Below are 23256 nucleotides of genomic sequence, written 5' to 3'. Positions count from 1 at the left end.
CAACCGTTGCCAACGTTCTTATGCACATTATGTGACTGTAGACGTATTAGAGATAAAGTTAGTGAACTGCTTATGGATGTTGACTCTGACATTACTGGTATAACGGAGCACCACTTACATAATTTAACAATTCAGAGGCTTTCTTTATCAGCATAAGATTTCAGTCTATAGACGTATCACGGCACAGCACTGAACAGATATTTGAATGGCGCGCAGGGGCAGTTGAATTTAGTGAAACTAAACATCTAATTGTTGTTGTTTATAAGTCCTCTAACTCTGACTCCAGAGCATTTCTGCTCAAGCTAGAGACGATTCTTGGTTCACTTTATGATTGTGCAAGGAAAAAGATGTTATAAGATCTCCTGAACACTTACGACCTGATGCAGAATGTGTTTTTTCCAATCAGGGAGCAGGGGAACAGTAGCACAGTCATAGACAATATTTTTATTCATGCTTCTTTACTAGATGGGCATTCTGTTAGTAAAAGGGTGAATGGCCTTTCAGACCATGATACACAAATTTTAACACAAAAAGGCTTTTGTACTCAAACAAATGTCACATATAATTGCAAACTATATAGGAAAGCTAATCCAATGGCAATAGATTTTTAAAGCCCATTAAGCAACAAGAGTGACAGGATGTATATAATGCCGATAACACAGATGACACATATTTCTCATGGTCTTTGAGATTTGCTTTCCATTAGAACATTCTAAACGGGGTATTAGCAGTAATTGGCAGCCCCAGTGGCTGACTAGTCGGATAAGGATATCTTGTAGAACAAAGAGGGAATTATATCAAAATGTTAGTAGTCACAATCAAGCTACAGTAGCCCATTACAAGCAGTATTGTAAGGTGCTTAAAAATTTTATTAGGAAGGCAAAGAGTATGTGAAACGCAAATAGAATAGCTAATTCACAGGAAAAAATTAAAAATCGTGTGGTCAGCTGTGAAGAAAGTGTCTGGTGAGCAGCACAAGCTCGACGATATAAAGTCAGTTCGCACTAAAAATATTTCTGTTCCTGATAAGTCAGATATATGTACAGTATTTAACAATCATTTTCTGAGCATTGCTGGTGAATTAAATAAAAAAACTTAGCTTCTACAGGGTATCATATAAGTCTCTTGGAAAATGCCCTTCCGAGATTGATGTCTGAAATACTCCTCTGTGATAGTGACAAGCGGGAGATTGAGTCAATAATTAAATCATTGAAGACTAAGGGCTCTCGTGGATATGATGGAGTGCCTAGCAGGATATTAAAGTACTGTGCTGCACATTTTAGCCCTGTACTTAGCCATATTTGTAATTTTTTCTTTAAGAATGGTCAGTTTCCTGAACGATCAAAGTACTCAGTATTAAAGCCGCTTTATAAAAAGGGAGAAAGGGATAATGTAGACAATTGTAGATCTATTTCTATGCCATCAGTGTCTGCTAAAGTTATTGAAAAGGCTGTGCATGTAAGGATAATTGATCATTTTGTATCACATAATTTGCTATCAAACGTACAGTTCGGCTTTAGAACTCCTTTAACAACTGGAAATACTATATTCTTTTTTTCTGTGAGGTACCGTATGGATTAAACAAAAGGTTTCGAACACTTGGTGTATTTTTTGATTTAACAAAGGATTTGATTGTGTTGATCACAAAATATTGCTCCAGAATTTGGACCATTATCGAATACAGGGAGTTGCTCACAATTGGTTCACCTCTTACTTTAACAACAGACAGCAAAAGATCATTATTCACAGTGTTGGGAATGGCTGCGATGTGGGGTCTGAGTGGGGTACAGTCAAATGTGGGGTTGCCCAGGGATCAGTACTGGGGCTACTCCTGTTCCTTATTTATATAAATGATGTGTCCTGTAGTATAACAGGTTACTCTAAAATATTTCTGTTTGCTGATGACACTAGCTTGGTAGTAAAGGATGTTATGTGCAACATTCGCTCTGTTTCAAATTGTGCAGTTCATGACATAAGTTTATGGCTTGTAGAAGAAAAAACTAATGCTAAATCACAGTAAGACTCAGTTTTTACGGTTCCTAGCACACAATTCAACAAAACCCGACGGTTTGATTTCACAGAATGGCCATACGATTAGTGAAACTTAACGGTTCAAATTTCTAGGTGTTCAGATAGACAGTAAACTGTCGTCGAAAGCCCACGTTCAGTATCTTGTTCAAAGACTTAAAGCTGCCATTTTTGCTATTGGAACGGTATCTGAAGTAAGTGATCGTTCGACACCAAAATTAGTCTACTTTGCTTATTTTCATTCGCTTATGTCGTATGGTATTGTTTTTAATTCTCAAAGGATATTTTTGGCTCGGAAACGGGCAGTTCGGGCAAAAAGTGGTGTAAGTTCGCGAACCTCTTGTCGACGCCTGTTCACAAATCTGAGTATCCTGACTCTGGCCTCTCAATATAGAGGGTGTATGAAAAGGATGGCGCAAACTTACACGGCTGAAAGTACACGATAATGTCCATTAGAAGAGTTGTGTTCCAAAGCACCGAAGATGAACCGGTGATCGCAGCTGTTAAGGTATGCATTTTAGAGCATATGTTTACTGGACATTTTTTTTTGTCTTGGTCCACACTACCACTTCGCAAAATATGGAAAGCAAAGAGCTTGCAGTAGAAGAGATTTGTTTCACACTATTGAAAATTAAGAATATCTCATAGCTCTTAAGATATGCGTTTTTGAGCCCATGTTTACTTGATATTTGTGCTTCTATTATCGTGTACTTCCAGCCGTGTAAGTTTGCACTATCCTTTTTGATACACCCTGTATATACATTCTTTACTATCGTTTCTTGTTAACAATATCGGCTTATTCCCAAGTTAATCCTAGGCAGAACTCGAATCTGCATTTGTATCACACTTCCTTAACTCTAGTGCAGAAAGGTGTGCAGTATACTGCAGCATCCATTTTCAGTAAGCTACCACAAGGATTCAAAAATCTTAGCTGTAATCCACGCGCTTTCCAATCGAAACTGAATAGTTTTCTCATGGCTCTCTCCTTCTATTCTGTTGATGAGTTCCGTGAAAAATTAAGTTGATTCCTATGTTATTGTTGACTGCGTTTACTTAAACTTATGGCTTGACTTTTTTTGAGTTCATAAACATTTTATATTATCTGTTATTACTTCTATGTTGTAATTTCATGTACTGACACGTTCCATGACCTTGGAGATTTGCTCCTGAATTTGGTCTTAAGGAACTTGACGTGTAAATAAAATAAAATAAACTGAAAGGAACATATCTCTTCGCAAATGACGTTTTACACATAGGCAATTTCGACACTATTAGTTCTAAGAAATTTCCCCAAAATATTTAGCTTTTTTCGTTCCTTATCCTACAAATATTTAACGTTAGTAATGTTAGCATTGCCGGCCGCGGTGATCTAGCGGTTCAGGCGCTCAGTCCGGAACCGCGCGACTACTACGGTCGCAGGTTCGAATCCTGCCTCGGGCATGGATGTGTGTGATGTCCTTAAGTTAGTTAGGTTTAAGTAGTTCTAAGTTCTAGGGGACCGATGACCACAGATGCTAAGTTCCATAGTGCTCAGAGCCATTTTGTTAGCATTCTTCTATTTTTCGTACAAGTAACAGTTAATGCATCACCACTCACTCACACACTTAATTTTTTTGTCCAGGTCATTTTATGTTCGTGCTATTGGTGTATCTACCTTTCCTTCTTTCACTTCTTCGTACTTCGTTTTGTTACGTGTCATGTTTAAATTCGGTTTGGGCTTAACCCGTGACGATTTTGCAGTAATTTAGGATCTGAACAACGCCTGACGGCTGGCAGCTTTTTCAAAGTCCTTAGCGGAGTTGCATAAATCCAACCCGCCTGCCCCTATCTCCGACGCAACCCTTAATGCAGCTCCACTTGCCGCAACAGAGACACACGAGCTCACATGTGCTGAAGCACAGTGGTTAAAACAGGACAACTGGGTTTCTGCAGGCGTGACAAGTTTCGCGGGACCCGTTCAGCCTGCTACACCTGACAACAGGTTGCGCTATCTACAGAACATGAATGCAGAATAGCCAGGTAAACGCTTGCGCAGGTAGTTTCACTGCAACTCATCCATCACAACCGTTGCACAAGCAAAACGAAGAAATATAACGTATAGGAGAATTAAGATTTGGGGAACACATACCAGTCACGAAACAGAACCCACGTCCAGCGCGGTTAACTGCCCGCATTTTTATAAGGCATCTGCAAATAAATAGTTAGCTGTCTCGCTACGCAAATTATGTAGAAAGTTAGTAAACACTCATTCCAGACTCTCGAGTGTGTTACGAAATGTTTGTAAATTTGACCAGCGGTTTTTCTCACCCCCCCCCCCCCCCAAATATTTCTAACGAGGACAACGACTTATTAGTTGACAAGTTTGTGGAAATGTGTGCTAAGGACTTGAGGCCATTTTGCAGCATAAAGGCGTTCTAAATTTAGGGCAAACATTAGTTCAAAAAGGAAAAGAATGTAGCCTAGTGGATATGAAACGCCACATTCTTGTAACACGCAACGTAGTGCGAATAAAGCTTAATATGGAACAGGAGCTTCTTCTTTCAGAGATGTACCTTTACGTTTAACATAATATGAAAAACGAACTTGGTATTTGCTACAACGTTTTGGGGAAGTTAAAATGAACTATTTTGGCCACTTTGAATGAATTCAGTGAACCCGCAACACATTTCCTGAAAAAAGGAATTAAAATTGGTATACCTGGAGTCATATTTTGCTGGAACACGCTGAGTTTAGAGAAACTAAACTTCGAAGACCTTACTTTAGTTGGCGTTGCAATCTAATACAAATCTTCAGGTTCTTAGGTGTAAAGGATATCGATGGTTGTGCTTACTGCACAGAACATGTATTAGAAGTGACCTGATGGTGCTCCGAACTGAGAATAGCCAGTACTTGTGGAAAGAGGGTGCAAAGTTGCAAAGAAAACAGGTCTTACCTAAATAAACAAATAAGCCCGAAATACGACGAAAAGAAAGAAAAGGGCAAGTGAAATCTACCATTTTCTGCCCAACAATGACCCAAAATAAATATATATTACGCTGACGTGACAAAAATCATGGAATACCTGCTAATATCCTGTCGGACCTTCTTTAGCCCGGCGCAGTGCAGAAGCTCGAGGTGGCATGGACTCAACAAGTCGTTGGAAGTCCCCTCCAGAAATGTTGAGCCATGCTGCCAATATAGCCGTCCATTATTGCGAAAGTTTTGTTGGTGCAGGATTTTGTGCACGATTACACCCCATAAATGTTCGATAGATTTCATGTTGGGCGATCTGTGTGGCCAAATCACTCACTCGAATTCTCCAGAATGTTCTTGAGACCAATCGAGAACGACTGTGGTCCGGGAACATGGTGACAACTCCAACGTTGTTTGGCTGCAAATGGTCTCCCAGTAGCCAAAAATAACTATTACCACTCAATGAACCGTTCAGTTGGACCAGAGGACCCAGGATCCGGCCCATTCCGTGTAAACATAGTCCACACCAGTATGGAGCCACCATCAGCTAGCACAGGTTCAATGGCTGCTTGGGGTCTGCGCCACTCTCTAACCCTACCATCAGCTCTTGCCAACCGAAGTCGTCACTCACCTGACCAGGACCACGGCTTTCCAGTGCATTGGGGTCCAACCGAGATGGTCACGAGACCAGGAGAGCCACTGCAGGCGATGTCGTGCTGCTAGCAAAGGCACTAGCGTCTGTTGTCTGCTGCCATAGCCCATTAACGTCAAATTTCGCTGCATTGTCCTAACGGATGCGTTCGTCGTACGTCCTAGATTGATTCCTGCGGTTATTCCACGTTGTGTTGTTTGTCTGTCAGCGCTGACAACGCAACAGAAACGCCGCTGCTCTCGGCGTTAAGTCAAGGGCGTCGGCCACTGCGTGGTCCGTGTGTAAGCGTATTGTCATATCGCTGGTTTCGTTGTGGAGTATCTTTGCGGGCAGCCGCGTCTGTAAAGAGTCGAGCGCGGGACACGGTACTGTTATGCTGTGTAGTGTGTAGCTCTGCATGAGAGAGGCTGTGTTGGTATTCAGGTTGAAGTGTTGCTACAAGTGCTATTATAGTAAAGTGATGATATATGGAAATGGTTCAGAGGAAAGTGCGTCAAGAAGTAATTGAAAAACAGCAGTGCCGTCAATGTATCCTCTCGTTGCGTGTCGGACAGTATCGATCATCCGCGCCGTGTTCGGTCCCCCGGAATGAATTAATGTGAATCAGCAAAAATTAGTTACCATAAAAGAGTGCAGTCACGTGCCAGTGTCTTGTAGCGAGTGTGAGGACGTGCGTTCGATCATCGCGTTTCCGCATTATCGACAATCAGCCGCGCCGCGACGGTTACGCGCACGCTCGTACAACTGAGAGCTGTGATCTGTAAAACTTAACTTTGTGAACAGTGTTAAAATATCATTACTAGTGTCAAGGAGGACTGGTACCAAATATCTGTGTATGCGTGACTAACATAAGAACTTTCATGCAATCATCGGCTTCCGCATCATCAACAATGACCCGCGTCGTGTCGGTTACTCGTACGCTCGTTCAAGTGATATTGTATACAGATAATCATCAAGATTGTTAACTGGGATAAACATTTACGACTTAGAATGTAAACAGTGCAACCTGCGATTTTCTTTAATCGTCTCAGAATATAGTTGTTCATACCAGACGTAGAGCAGACGTTGAGTGGCTCCCCTAAACCCGCTTGCATATTTAGATAGATAATTTTAGGCAAGCTAGCAGCAGTGTGGAGCAGAGAAATACGGCCGCCACGGGATTACCAGGTACGTGGTGTGGACAGGGCGTACGGTCAAGAAACGACAAGTTTAAAAGGTCCCCCACCCCCATTTCTACCCCCGGGCGTGTTACAGGTGGTGAGTGGTAATGCCTGACGTTTGGTATTTTCGGCTTACTCTTCACACTGTGGACCTCCGAATATTGATTTCCCTAACGATTTCCGAAATGTAATGTCCCGTGCGTCTAGCTCCGACCACCATTCCTCATTTAAAGTCTGTTAACTCCCGTCGTGTGGCCATAATCACGTAGCAAACCTTTTCACGTGAATCACGCGAGTACGATTGTCAGCAGAGCCAATGCACTGCACTTTTATACCTTTGTGTACGCGGTACTATCGCCACCTGTATATGTGCGTTATCACTTTTGTCACCTCAGTGTGTATTGAGCTTCGTCTTGTGATACTCATGTGCAAAAGGGCCATTCATCAACTTCTGAACGCTAGTGGTAACTCTACGATGAAAGTGAACAGAATAAACTGCTGCGTAGCGTAGTACACCGGGAAGGCGGGCAGGCCAGAAAGATTCCCTCAGCGTGCTTGGGTTGGGCACAGCTTGGTCTGGATGGGAGTAAAGCAGTCGGCCCTTCCTGATGACAAAGTGCGGCAGCTTACCTGCCTGGCTAATAGCATGGGCAGGTTAAAAGCGGAGTGTTACACCTCTCTTTAGCGGTGTCCTCTGATGAATCGTCAGTGGCAGGGAAAACTGTTTTGGAGGCGTTTCCCGCTTTGCTTCCTTCGTCCGCAGCTCGTGGTCGTGCGGTAGCGTTCTTGCTTCCCACGCGCGGATTCCCGGGTTCGATTCCCGGCAGGGTTAGGGATTTTCTCTGCCTCGTGATGACTGGGTGTTGTGTGATGTCCTTTGGTTAGTTAGGTTTAAGTAGTTCTAAGTTCTAGGGGACTGATGACCATAGATGCTAAGTCCCATAGTGCTCAGAGCCATTTGAACCATTTTGCTTCCTTCGTCGGCTGCTCCTGTGTACTTCCCTGAGTGGCGGAGCCTGGAAAGGGGGAGGGGGCGGGGCGTCAGTTACGCTTGGTATAGATCAGGGGTCTCCAAACATTTTAGTCCGCGGGCCACACTGACTCCTCCACGAAGTCATAAGGGCCAAGATCTACCTAGTGGGATTAAAGCACCCTAGCACTCCATGATCGCCGTAATGTAAGTCTAAAGGAAAGATGAAATCGCAAAAATCTAAGGTTGTGGGAATAGCTAGCACTGAAACGAACAACGATTTTTATTTAATTACATAATTTTGATTGGTGGACGTACCTGAACGAAATTCTGGCGTATTTTATTCTGGCGAATTTCATCGACAAAAAAGTATGTCACTGCACATTCTTCACGAAAGCGTCCGGCAAAGTTAACGAAATCTCAAAATCATTGTTAACAACACTATTACTGCAAGACGTAACAGAGGTGGAGTATGTCAACGCATTGTTATTTCAAGCGGCGCAACAATAAGTGTAGTTATGGAGTGTTATAGCGAGTAGCAGAGACAAAGTCGCAGTGGCCTCGAAACTCAATTGTTGGCAGTATATGTACCACCTCAAATATTTGGCGCGCCGTATACCGGGGATGTCCGGCCAGCTAACGCGGGCCGGTTTCGGCCCGCGGGCCGGTTTGGAGACCCCTGGTATAGATGATTGTTGCACTATAGGTGCTTCCACAGATGCGTCCTTCCCAGTTCCGACGGGTAAACTCGTTACTTTATCGGATTTATGCATCGTCGGTGGTTGTAGAATTGCCACCATAGTCTTCTGCCCCTGAATCCGAGTGTTCCTTTTCCAGTAGCCGTTATCTGCTCTTCTAAGGTCCACTGGCAATGAGATATTCATCCAATATCATTTCTACGTAGTCGAATTAAGTCGGGAGATCCTGAGGGAATTAGATTAGGAAATGAGACACTTAAAGTAGTAAAGGAATTTTGTTATTTGGGGAACAAAATAACTGATGATGGTCGAAGTAGAGAGGATATAAAATGTAGACTGGCAATGGCAAGGAAAGCGTTTCTGAAGAAGAGAAATTTGTTAACATCGAGTATAGATTTAAATGTCAGGAATTCGTTTCTGAAAGTATTTGTATGGAGTGTAGCCATGTATGGAAGTGAAACATGGACGATAAATAGTTTAGACAAGAAGAGAATAGAAGATTTCGAAATGTGGTGCTACAGAAGAATGCTGAAGATTAGATGGGTAGATCACATAACTAATGAGGAAGTATTGAATAGGATTGGGGAGAAGAGAAGTTTGTGGCACAACTTGACTAGAAGAAGGGATCGGTTGGTAGGACATGTGTTGAGGCATCGAGGGATCACCAATTTAGTATTGGAGGGCAGTGTGGAGGGTAAAAATCGTAGAGGGAGACCAAGAAATGAATACACTAAGTAGATTCAGAAGGATGTAGGTTGCAGTAGGTACTGGGAGATGAAGAAGCTTGCGCAGGATAGAGTAGCATGGAGAGCTGCATCAAACCAGTCTCAGGACTGAAGACCACAACAACAACAACATCATTTCTGCGTCGCGTTCTTTTGGATACATTACCGCGCTCATCTACTTTGGTACTGGTTTCTTGCCTAGTGATTACAGGGTGGACGTCGCTGCTTCTTCCACTTACTGTCCGTACGTTCAGCTAGTTTTCTTGTTCCTTTCATCAACGGAGGGAAGTCATTAAAAGTGATCAGGTGTGGCTCTGTATCCGCCATTTGAGAAACTTCATCTTTATATCGCACAGTACTGGTGCGTGTCATATCCTATAATTGCAGCCTGGTACTTTTTGTAGATTTTTCCTAGAAAAACAAACAACAATTGCATATAATTTCGCGAAGGTTCATTACAAACATGACACGTTGGTTTGTGACCGGGGTAGGTAACATCTGCCGATACGGGAATGCGGGAGTGTAAATCAATTTTAACGAACATCTACCCTCACATTATGCCATTACAACACTGAATTTTGAACCTGCTAGTTCACTTTTCAAATTCAGTGTGTTAAACCTAGCCATATTTAGAAAGAACCTGTACTAGTCATTATTTCTTAGTTATGGGAAATACTCAAAATTTTAACACTCATTAGCTCACTCTTAGCATTACAAATTTCAACCACTCTAATTAATCTTCTTGGTGACGGAACTGAAACTGTACCTCAGTTAGCATTAATATCTTGTCCAACAAAACAGTATTATACAATTTAACAGTTACACAATACGTTTTGCCGTCAATCTGGGTGAATTTTGCATTATCTACAGAATTTATCATGTAACCAATCATGGATTTAAATTACTGTGAAATGAATACCCCTAGCTGCATACAGGCGTTGATATAAGTCAACGGGTCAGTTGAAAATGAGTGTCCCGACCGGGACTCGAACCTGTGATCTCTTGCTTACATGGCAGACGCTCTACCCATCTTTTTTTTTTTTTCGTTCGTGTCTGGTCGTTGTATTTGGTCATTGCGGACGTCACATGACATCCGTTGAAGTTCGTTGTTGATCCTTTCATTCAGTTTTGTATTACAGAGACCGCCCAGTTCTCTGACCGAACACGCTAAGCTACCGTGCCGGCTGCACTATATTTATGAAGATGGTATCTGTTCTTTCGAACATGTCCCGGTCGGGGCACACATTTTCGGCTGTCCCCGTTGACTAATATCAACGCCTGTATGCACGTAGGGTTATTCATTTCATTGTAATTTCATTCTAACAAGCTGCATATATATATATATATATATATATATATATATATATATATATATATATATATATATATACAGTCATGGATTTCCAAGGCCGTTGCGTGAAAATGACGAGTATTCGCGTGAAATGAAAATCTTAACGTGTTTTCCTGAGAGGTTCCGACACGGTGAACAAGTGCACAGTGGAAAACTCCGTTCTCTCGCCAAACAAAACCCGGACTTATATGGTAGTGTTCTGTACTCACAACCCCGGTATATGTACAGCCAAACCCGTAACACACTTCATAACAGTTGTACCAAGCCCCTTACCTCAAACTGAAACATTTGTTCTTCTCCCTCATTCCTGAAAGTTTGTAACATCGTCATGGAATCACCCCGCATATTTTGTGTTTCCTTTGTGGCATGAGCGACACAGAGATTGCGCAAAAGGCGACGGCTGTTCCTCGTGCAGCCCTGGAATTTCACGTCACCAGACTAAATCTTCATCGCCTCGACGGCCCTCTACTGCAAAAAGCAGCCAGAGACTGTGCAACATCCTTTGTGGCGATTATTTATAGTAATGAAAAAAGAAATCTGCGAAACTTTGAAGTTAATTTTCATGCTGTATTCATTCTTCATGTAGCCTCGATTGCTCTCGCATGCAGGGCTAATAGGTTTAAGAGCAAATATTTCTGTTGGTGACCGAACAATATTATATCAGTATTTACAGTACATCGTTTGCAGATGAATAGTTATCGCTATTACGAGACGTATGTTTTTAAGTTGGTTAGTACCTACAAGTACTTGTGGCAAGAGCAAGTCGTTTATTTTCCCCTGTGCAGTAGGTCAGGTGTTGAAGTGTGGACACGTGGGCGCAAAACAGTTAGTCTGTACTGACAGGCGTAGTCCAATTAGTGGGACAATCACGACTGTGCACGAAACATCAGGTCACAAAGTTTGTGACGCGTTTCTGGGAGGACTGTTTGACGCAGGGAAAAAAGCAATCAATACAGTGCAGTCTGTACTTATTAAATATATATCTGCACTTACGTCCTTTACGTCATGTATATTCTCAGCAATTAAAGTTCTATTAGATGGCAGTTACTAGTATGATGGGATATACAATTTCAAAAAAAATGGTTCAAATGGCTCTGAGCACTATGGGACTTAACATCTGAGGTCATCAGTCCCCTACAACTTAGAACTACTTAAACCTAACTAACCTAAGGACATCATACACATCCATGCCCGAGGCAAGATTCGAACCTGCGACCGTAGCGGTCGCGCGGTTCCAGACTGAAGCGCCTAGAACCGCTCGGCCACACCGACCGGCATACAATTTCATTTCAAATGTTGGAGATAAGTATGTGTTTGTGTAATGCATTTCAGTGAAGATTTTTTAAAAAATATTCTACACTGTGTCAACATAAAAATTACTTCTAAGAGTGCTGATTATCCAAAATTTAAACTGAAAGCAAATACTATATAAAAATATCTCAGCACATTTAACGCTGATCTTGTAATACTACAAAGTGAATTTATGTCGGGTTATTGTGAAATTTAAAAAAATATATATATAAGCCATTTATCATTGAAAAATATGATACTTTATTAACTTAAAAGTGAATATAGTGAGAAGGAATCCAGGAAAGGACTTCCAGGTATTTTAGAATAACCAATCCGTTTCCAGACATTAATTCAAGTTGCCACGTGGGTATTTCATCATATCTCCGATGGTCTAATCAACAGCTACATTACAAACAATTACATGCAAATTTACACAAAGAAGTCTTCACGTAATAGTGCCTCCGTGTGCGGAAAAACTCATGTAGAATCTTTCACAAACACGACCTTGGCTCAGTGCTAGGCTACTTAGAGCAGTGCAAGTTTATCAATATGTCATCTCGATTTCTTATTGGGTAATTTAAATCCATCCATATTTGCTTTAGTAAACAGGAGCTGGTTTCATTGCATTGTGCTACTGATTACGACTTCTAGTGTATACAGCACTCTTTAAATTGCACTCTGAATATGCTTACAGCGTCCCCAGTGGAATAATACGAAAAGACTTAAAAAAACAGTATTTATAATGAAGAGACATTTAAAAATTGAATAATATACATTTTTCTCATCTACCCGTAAAATAATAATTTTTCTGTGTAAGTTTCGAGGGCAAAGAGATATAACAAAATGATCTAAAGAGACGACAAGATACGCTCTTTTGTTACTTTTTAGTCGTCTTCACTACTTCTCTTGTCTTGGTTGCGTGAAGACGGACATCTTGCGAGTGCTGGCCAATGTAAGCATATTTGTATTAATTAAGCAGATAATATATTGATTTAATATTATTGTTCACTTTTAATTTGTAAGAGGTGATCCCGATTTCATGCCCGCCTTCCTTGAATTAACCTGCATTCGAGTAATTGACAGTGCAACAATCGCAGCGGCCGATGCAGCCAACGACGCCATTACGTGGCGATATTAACTTATAAAAATTAGCGGAAGCGAAAAACTCGCCCACTATTAACATAATATACATTTTTCTCCACTGCCGCCCGACGCTGCAGAAAATACATAGCTTTAAGATTCTTATTTTCAGTACAACAGCCGAGAGCCAGAGCCAGGACTCCGACTACAATGCAATGGTTAACGGAGGTAAGAAGAAAAACTCTCGCCCGTGTGTGGGCCGCAATTGTAATTAATAACTAAAGATTATTTTCCTTTAAAGTGAACTGACTAGCCGAGGAAATTAATATGAAAAGTTTATTACATTGTTCAACTTAGATGTTCATGCTTTAAGATTCAGTGAGTCTAATTCCACTGAAGATTAATATTGTTAATAAGGAGAACTTCACAAAAGCGTTTAATTGTAAATCAAAATTGAATGAAATATTATTTTGATTAAGGCCCACCATGTAAGTCGACAACAATCAACATTACCAATAAATAATAAATTAAATTACGACGGCCGACGGACGCGAGATGCTGGTCGTATTCTGCTTGATTTTTGATTGCATTAATGACACTAAGTGGAGTAAATGATCTCATATTTATTTTTGTTTCACATAAAATATAACCTGGTTTCGGCACGTAGGGTGTTCTGCGGACATCTGTACCTGCTTAGAAGTCTGCGTGTGTCTGCTCGATTTATAAATGCGGTAGTATATTGCTCAGATTCTAGTTTATGTTTATTTCCATCAGTGTTTAGTAATATCTTGCATTTACTGGAGAAATACGTGTTAGCAGCTTTGGACAGAACTGGTATTCAACTGCGATTTCACTATGCTTAAGGGCAATATGAAGGGCAGATTCTGTAACCAGAATCTGGAATGAGCAGACAAACTGCGACTTCACCATCTGTATCTGTATTTGGTAAATGGGCTATGCACGGATCTGATTAACAAAAATGTTCGATGTAGCCGTAGGGTCTAATTCTGCGCCCAGCAGGCAGCTAACTACAAATAATAACCTGCACCTATTATCCTGTAATCAGTCTATCCATTCATTAGAATTGCGAATTAGAACAATAATCATATAAATTTAATGACGTATGCCACAAGAGTAAAAAGGGTTCTATTCCAGCATCTGCAATTGATGTAGATGACAAAGAATTTTGCTAAATAATGTTTACTTAAGAAAGTGAATATCAAATAAACAGAAATTGGTCATACGATAACCAGTTATGACACAAACAGAAATACATCCTTATAAATTCCAAATAATGTTTATTTAAGAAAGTGAGTTTCAAATAATCAGAAATTGGTCATACTATAACCAGTTATACATAGACAGAAATACATCCTTATAAAATCCAATAAGCTTGTGTTGAGAGTATTACGAGAATGGTAGCAGAACACCAAAGCTAAATAATCATCCAAATACTCGTGAAAACTGAGTCCATTTCGTGATGACAATAAAGGAAATAATCACCAACTAATAAAAGTTCAGAGTTCAACATACAAATTTTCAAATGTACACATCCGAGATAACGAATAGAAACTCGTACTCAGTCTATTCTCAATTCCGAAATTAAACTGAGAAGTTAAAAGTTCTGTACTAGACCTCGCTATAGTTAAAGTCCCCTGAAAATTCAAAGTATTTTAGCGGCTATTCATCGCCAGAATCTGTCACTCACATGACAGAGATTAACACACGTTACCAGGCAGGTCCGCTTCTTTCAGATCTAACGTAAAGGTCCCCCAATCGCTCGCTTCAGCGTACCCTTCGAAAAATGTCAGCCTCCACTGACTCCAGCAACGTTTCTTATGGTTCAGATGGCTCTAAGCCCTATGGAACTTAACATCTGAGGCCATCAGTCCCCTAGACTTAGAACTACTTAAACCTAATTAACCTAAGGACATCACACACATCCATGCCCGAGGCAGGATTCGAACCTGCGATCGTAGCAGCAGCGCCATTCCGAAGTGAAGCGCCTACGACCGCTTGGCCACAGCGGCCGGCCGCAGCGTTCCTCCAGTGTCCGCTGCTCCACTGGCTGAAGGCCATCCCTACCAAAGATACATCGTTCTTATGTTCCACAGACATGGTTTTCACTCAACTTGATCACTTTCTGCACTAAAGGAATATATTACAACAATGTTTGGATAAGGAGATTTTATAAACATTCGGTCACACTCAGATCATTTACGATAAATATAAATAACAGTTCGTTCGTGCGTAAATAAGCTAGCATTCTAGTTCAAGTCCCTCACAACAACCGGCAACAGATTGTCGTAAGACGTTGGTTAAACAATTGTTTGTATCTACTTGATAGAAGAAGCTTCTGGCATTATTTCCAATGTCGGTCTCAGTTAACACATGCGACTGACCACTTTTAGATTATTAGTCTTCTCATATCGGCTGAAATTATTTATTAGCAAAAATAGTAATCTATTCCTGAAACAAATAATGTTGTGCAGGTGTGGTTAAATTTAACGGAGCTAAACTTCTAACTGTTGTTATTTATAGATCCCCAGACTCCGATTTCACAATATTTGTTTTAAAGCTAGAGGAGGTTCTTGGTTCACTTTATAGGAAATACAAAAAGTTAGTTATATGCGGTGACTTCAATATTAATTGTATAAGAGATTGTGCAAGGAAGAGGATGCTGGTAGACCTCTTTAATTCATATATTCTTATGCAAACCGTATTCTTTCCAACGAGAGTGCAAGGGAACAGTAGAACCACCATAGACAACATTTTTGTTCATTCCTCATTACTAGAAGGGCATTCTGTTAGCAAGAAGGTGAATGGCCTTTCAGATCATGATGCACAAATTTTAACTTTAAAAGATTTTTGTGCTGCAACGCGTGTTAAATATAGTCATCAGCTGTTCAGGAAATCTGATCCAGTTGCTGTAGAGACCTTTGTAAACCTTATAAAGGAACAAGAGTGGCAAGATGTTTATAGCGCTGATACAGTAGACGATAAATATAATGCTTTTCTCAAGACTTTTCTCATGCTCTTTGAAAGTTGCTTTCCGTTAGAACCTTTAAAACAGGGTACTAGCACAAACAGGCAGCTTGGGTAGCTGACTAGAGGGATAAGAATATCTGTAGAACAAAGTGGCAATTATATCAAAACATTAGAAACAGTCAAAATCTAAATGCAGCAGCCCATTACAAACAGCATTGTAAGGTGCTTAAAAATGTTATTAGGAAGGCAAAAAGTATGTGGTATGCAGGTAGAATAGCTAAGTCTCAGGATAAAATTAAAACCATATGGTCAGTCGTAAAGGAAGTTGCTGTTCTGCAGAGACAGGTCGAGGATATAGAATCAGTGCGTAGTGGGAATGTCCGTGTTACTGATAAGTCGCATATATGTACAGTATTTAATAATCACTTTCTGAATATAGCAGGTGAACTAAATAGAAACCTAGTCCCAACAGGGAATCATATAGCGCTCTTCGAAAAAAGTGTTCCGAGACTGTTACCTGAAATGCTCCTCCATGATACTGACAAGAGGGAGATTGAGTTAATAGTTAAATCACTAAATACTAAGAACTCTCATGGATATGACGGAGTATCTAGCAGAATACTGAAGTATTGTTCTATGTATGTTAGCCCAGTTCTCAGCCATATCTGTAACTTTTCCTTTAGAAGTGGTCGGTTTCCTGACCAATTAAAGTACTCGGTAGTGAAGCCACTTTATAAAAAGGGAGACATTGATAATGTTGACAATTTTAGGCCTATTTCTATGCCATCGGTGTTTGCTAAAGTTATCGAGAAGGTTGTATGTACAGAGTTACTGGAGCATTTAAATTCACATAATTTGCTGTCAAATGTTCAGTTTGGTTTTAGAAATGGCTTAACAACTGAAAATGCTATATTCTCTTTTCTCTGTGAGGTTTTGGACGGATTAAATAAAAGGTTGCGAACGCTAGGTGTTTTCTTTGATTTAACGAAGGCTTTGTGTTGACCACAAAATATTACTGCAGAAGTTGGACCATTATGGAGTAAGGGGAGTAGCTTACAATTGGTTCGCCTCTTACTTTAAGAACAGAATATTGAGAGTGGTAGTGATGTTCAGTCCCAATGGGGCGCTGTTAAGTGGGGCGTTCTCCAAGGGTCGGTGCTGGGGCCACTGCTGTTTCTTATTTATATAAATGATATGCCTTCTAGTATTACAGGTGATTCAAAAATATTTCTGTTTGCTGATGACACCAGCTTGATAGTGAAGGATCTTGTGTGTAATATTGAAACAGTAACAAATAATGTGGTTCATGAAATAAGTTCGTGGCTTGTGGAAAATAATTTGATGCTAATCATAGTAAGACTCAGTTTTTACAGTTTCTAACTCACGATTCAACAAGAACCGATATTTTGATCAGACAGAATAGGCATATTATAAGCGAGACGGAACAGTTCAAGTTCCTAGGCGTTCGGATAGATAGTAAGCTGTTGTGGAAAGCCCATGTCCAGGATCTTGTTCAGAAGCTAAATGCTGCTTTATTTACGATTAGAACAGTATCTGAAATGACTCTTCAACAAGAAAAGTAGTCTACTTCGCATATTTTCATACGCTTATGTTGTATGGTATTATTTTTTGGGGTAATTCTTCTGATTCAAAAAGGGTATTTTTGGCTCAAAAACGGGCTGTTCGAGCTATATGTGGTGTAAGTTCGAGAACGTCTTGTCGACCCCTATTCAAAAATCTGGGAATTCTGACATTGCCCTCACAGTATATATTTTCTTTAATGTCGTTTGTTGTTAGCAATATTAGCCTATTCCCAAGAGTTAGCAGCTTTCACTCAGTTAATACTAGGCAGAAATCAAATCTGCATGTAGAATGCACTTCCTTGACTCTTGTGCAGAAAGGAGTGCAGTATTCTGCTGCATCCATTTTCAATAAGCTACCACAAGAACTCAAAAATCTTAGCAGTAGCCCAAACTCTTTTAAGACTAAACTGAAGAGTTTCCTCATGGCTCACTCCTTCTATTCTGTCGAGGAGCTCCTGGAAGAGCTAAAAAATTAAGCAAATTCCAGTGTTACATTGTTGATTTTCTTCATTTAAACTTACGACTTGTCACCTGAATATGTTTTTTTTATATTTCATTTTATCTGTTTCTAATATCGTGTTATAATTTCATGTATTGACTCGTTCCATGACCATGGAGACTTCTCCTTAATTTGGTCCCACGGAACAATAAATAAATAAATAAAAAAATAAAAAAAGTGTGACAGGATATGAGATATTCTTAATGAATTCGTTTGTCGTGTTGTGGAGGATACCATGTTCTGTCAGGAATTTCCGTAATGAAAAAGATATTAAAACGTAATAATTCAGCAAATAAAATAGATACAACTATATAGCGTTCAGGGATGATAGCTTTAGTGCAATACGGCATCTGAGACGTGTTTGTTGAAATCACACGAAGCACTTAAAAACTGTTAATTCTAGGGTTCACTGTGAAAATGTAAAAGAAGCACTCCGTCTTCAGGCCACGAGTGGCTTACTGCGACCAGCCGACCGCCTTGTCATCCTCAGGGGAGGATGTGGATAGGAGGAGCGTGGGGTCAACACACCGCTCTCCTGGTCGTTATGATGGTATTCTTGACCGAAGCTGCTACTATTCGGTCGAGTAGCTCCTCAATTGGCATCACGAGGCTGAGTGCAACCCGAAAAATGGCAACAGCGCATGGCGGCCTGGATGGTCACCCATCCAAGTGCCGACCACGCCCGACAACGCTTAGCTTCGGTGATCTCACGGGAACCGGCGTATCCACTGCGGCAAGGCCGTTGCCGTGAAAATATATAGTCACTGTAAAATATTAAGTTACGTTGTTTTTTAAGATTTTGAGAATATTGTCGTGTCATTGGTTATCCCTCATTTTTCTGAGATCGGTGATTTATCGTTGAATTCCTAAAAGCTGTAAGAATCAATTTTTCACACCGACTTCAACTCCGGCATTCTGATGAACCTTCTGCACCCCAGCTAAGCAAGCCATCGCCGTACACATACTCTGTGGTTTACCCATTTCCGGCTAAGCTGTTGACCGCCTTTATACTCGGGGCAGGGCCTTACTGGTCGCTTTCTCTGATACTATGCTGTGCCCTGGGCTCTAGGACGTTTACCTGCACAAGTCCCAGATGGTCGAATAACTCGCCTGCATACGCGTAATGTTACACACCTCCACTTAATATGGTAAATTAGCTTGATAACTTGGCACATAGAGTCTCACCAAATTAGACATACTGATGTTATACAAAAATGCAAAATAAAATTAATAGAATACATTAATTGCGTTTCATAACAATAGTGTAAGTATCTTCGTGATGGTGTATGAAACAACGTGTGTCTCCTCGACATGTCATATATATATTCTAATCATAAATTGATTTCGGCAGCGTTCTCACTTCCCACGCCCGGGTTCCTGGGTTCGATTCCCGGCGGGATCAGGAATTTTCTCTGCCTTGTGATGACTGGGTGTTGTGTGATGTCCTTAGGTTAGTTAGGTTTAAGTAGTTCTAAGTTCTAGGGGACTGATGACCATAGATGTTGTCCCATAGTGCTCAGAGCCATTTGAACCATTTTTAAATTGACTTCTAAATCAAATACAAATCATAAAAATTACGGTATGTTAAACAACTACAATAAACACAAAACAAATTTAAGAAACGTTCGAGTTACCCGACTTATAATAGACGTTCTTAGTGCTGTTGCGCTCATTGAATCACATTTTGCTCTTACCATTTCCTCATAGCACTTCACTGTCACAAACGTAGCCCAAGATCGGTGTTCTGGTGTCGAAGTTTAGATCATTCGCAGTGCAGCCGCTAATGCAGAAACTCGTGTCCTCCTTAATCACATACTGCGTCGAAACGTGCGTTAATTCTTAGTCACTGTCAGTGTTGAAGGACGACAGCTGTCGAAATACGACTGTGGTGTATATCATATGACTTCCTGAAACCACATAGATCAGGCACTGAACGCCGTCCCGAGTGGAATCGATACATTCACAAATAGGATAGCAATGTGAAAACCGATTTATAGCTGTCGAAAAATACATTTGATTCAGTTCGACATTTCTAACACTCTATCCACGCTCCTACGAGAAAACGAGTCTTCCGTGCCATGAGATGGGATCGACACCACAAATCAACTAACATTTATCATTTGTTTACAATTTTACCTAACCAGAAACTTTAAAAAAGTTTAGAAATTTTTCATTTAACTCCTCTTTTCCCTGCAAATAAACTGCACTGTTTGCATAGTAAAACACTTACCCCTAGAATTATTCTCGTGAGCTTTATACGAAGTTATTTCCAACAATTACTTATACAAGTCTATTTAAAAACCTTACAAAATAACACATATTATAGTCAAAGGAGTTCTCAGTTAAAAGCGAGAAAGTTCGACAAACGGGTAGGAGGAAAAATAAAGTATAATACAACGCAATTAAATGGAGCAGTTCACAACCGGATTCGTAAGCAGGAACAAATGTGTTTGAGTCTGTAGAACACAGTGTGACGAAAGCAGCGTCTGTAATAAGTATCGAATCATTTACTCCACACAATATCAAGTAAAACAGGGGCCATATACTTAGAATGCACTTCAGAGAGTGCAGCACAAACAAGAAGTCTCATCAGGAACGTAATGGGATGAAGCTACATTCTCTGGCCTGTCAAGTCAGTCTATTTTTACATTGTAATGTACGCTAAAGCAGAAATATTTTCCACTTAACAACGCCCAAACACTCTAAACGGCAATATTGTGATTTACCAATAAATAATTTTACAAAGTTACGTCATTACAGATTTTACATGACTGAACTCCAGCTACGAGAAGCTAAGCTTAATTTTTGACTGTGATTTCTTAACATATTTCTCTGCAATCTCATAAAAAACCTTATGGTTTCCAGGCACACATTGTGCTGTTGGAGTATGAGACCCACCCATAAGAATCACTTATTTCGAATTAAAATATGAATTTTCGCGCCATATTTTCTCGCGTTCATAGTTCACTGCCAGGCCACTTGGAACAAAGCTGCCTTTCCCTATTTCCGTACTGTAACACGGTCTTAAACATCTTATATTTCGGTGTCCTGTCAGTGTCTCCATTCTCACTGACTATTCTCGCTAATAAAGCAAGAACCAGCAAAATAATAAAGATGAAGGAGTAGTGTGTGGTTATAGCTATACATTGTGGACGAAGAAATTTAAAGATGTATTCTCAATCGGAGCTAAGTGTTATGTTACACACACTTTCCAGTACTAATCGTGTCAGCGTCCTAGAATGCTACACCAGTTATCAGAGCCACGTGTAAACCAGAACATACCTGGAGCCTCCCGCAGTTAGTGACTTCACTGCTAGTGCATGAAAAACTGCGTTCCTGCTCGCATTCTTTCCAGATCACTCATTCCGTAATAGCTTGATACCCAAATGGCTTGAACAAAGGGCCCTTAATTGCATGTGTAAGTGGGTGCACTATGACCAAAACTAACGTTTTAGCTAAACTCACCTAGCAAGAATTCAGTAAGGGAATACACTGACAAAGGCATAGGCACTTTCTGTTTTAGTACTGCGGTGCCGTTCACTAACGTAATGTACTGGTGACTTAAACCGCACAGCCCTCTGCGACGATCCCCGCTAAGGTACCTTACATAAAAGGTCAAGTAAATAGATAGCTATGTTTTTACAATTACAGAATATATATTTGGTCATGTAATGCCAAGCCAAATAAATGATTTCACAGACACAACATGTTAAGAGACGAGGTACTGGCGGAAGTTAAGTTGTGTGGACGGTTCACCGGGCGCTAAGCTTGTTGGTCACTAATTATGAATCTAGGAGATGCACAGAACAATACTGCCAAGTAGTGACAGTCACTAGACCAGTACTAGGATCACTAACAACGAGAACAGAGGTGTTCTGTTTATGACAAGTTGAAAAAGAGAGCGAAAGAATGGATGGATTGTTTGGGTCAAGAGGCCAAACAGCGAGGTCATCGGTCTCATCGGATTAGGGAAGGACGGGGAAGGAAGTCGGCCGTGCCCTTTCAAAGGAACCATCCCGGCATTTGCCTGGAGCGATTTAGGGAAATCACGGAAAACCTAAACCAGGATGGTCGGACGCGGGATTGAACCATCGTCCTCCCGAATGCGAGTCCAGTGTGTTAACCACTGCACCACCTCGCCCGGTTAAAGAGAGGGAAAGATGGAGATATACAGGGTGAGTCACTAAGTATTGCTACCAAGAATAACTCCGAAAGTATGATAGTAGCTGAAAAGTTTGTGGGGCAAAAGTTGCATTGGACAACGGGGGGATAAAATGATGTTGGTTTTTTGTTACTAGGTAGGGTCGCTTAAGAGATATGAAGGTAAACATTGTTTTTTAAATGGGATGCTATAGTTTGGTACTTATTTTCTGATAGCGGCTACCAAGACAAATCCAATGATGTGTAACAGTAAGGTCTTTGAAGGTCAACAAAGATCAAAAAGGTGGCACGAATGTCCATTTACAGAAGGTGTTTGAACTGATGACAAATGGTATCAATTCAGTGCTGCAATCCTCTTGTTCTTTGAAGGAATACATCATTCACGTTCGGTTGATTCGATGACACTAGTCTTACCGTTCCTATTAGTGATGTATTTCGAAACCATCGAATGGTGTTTGGATGTCAATGGCACGTTAGACGGTTACGCCGTATTCGGCGAATATTTACTATTTGCACGATGTACGAGAGAGAATTGTCAGAGCATGTGCTTCGATAAGTGCTGAAGTGATAAGGAAGACCATTCAATCCATGATAAGAAGATTGAAGCACTGTACTTGTACCAATGGTCATCACTTCGAACACCTTCTGTAAATGAACGTTGATGCCACCTTTTTGACCTTCATTGACCTTCAAAGACCTTACTGTTACACATCATTGGATTTGTCTCGATAGCCGCTGTCAGAAAACAGGTACCAAACTATAGCATCCCATTAAAGAAAAAAAAAAACAAAAAAACAAAGTTGACCTTCATATCTCTTAAGCGATCCCACCTAGCAACAAAAAACCAATGTCATGTTATGGCTCCCGTTGTCCTGTACAACATTTGTGCCACAAACTTTTCAGCTACTATCATACTTTCGTAGTTATTCTAGGTGTCTGTAGTTGGTGACTGACCCTGTATATGTCCGTATAACAAACAGTCCCTCGAAAATTCCCGCCCTTCATACCTCCTCCAGATGACTTGTCACTGATCTCATTCGTACTAAGATTGCAGTACAGGCGAAGTGCCTGTTTGTTTCCACCGACCTGAGCGGAATGCGTAAGTCTTAATTAATGTTC

The 23256-nt window shown here is 40.6% G+C and overlaps 1 pseudogene; it reads right to left on the bottom strand.

The window, feature by feature from the left end:
* Nucleotides 1-18605: 18605 nt before the first annotated feature.
* LOC126417387 (5S ribosomal RNA) lies at nucleotides 18606-18723 on the bottom strand (annotated as a pseudogene).
* Nucleotides 18724-23256: the final 4533 nt, after the last annotated feature.

The sequence above is a fragment of the Schistocerca serialis genome, chromosome 8, assembly GCF_023864345.2.
Source record: "Schistocerca serialis cubense isolate TAMUIC-IGC-003099 chromosome 8, iqSchSeri2.2, whole genome shotgun sequence".
Classification (NCBI taxonomy): domain Eukaryota; kingdom Metazoa; phylum Arthropoda; class Insecta; order Orthoptera; family Acrididae; genus Schistocerca; species Schistocerca serialis.
The sequence above is the reverse complement of the archived record's forward strand: the minus strand, read 5'-3'. Positions and strand labels throughout refer to the sequence as shown.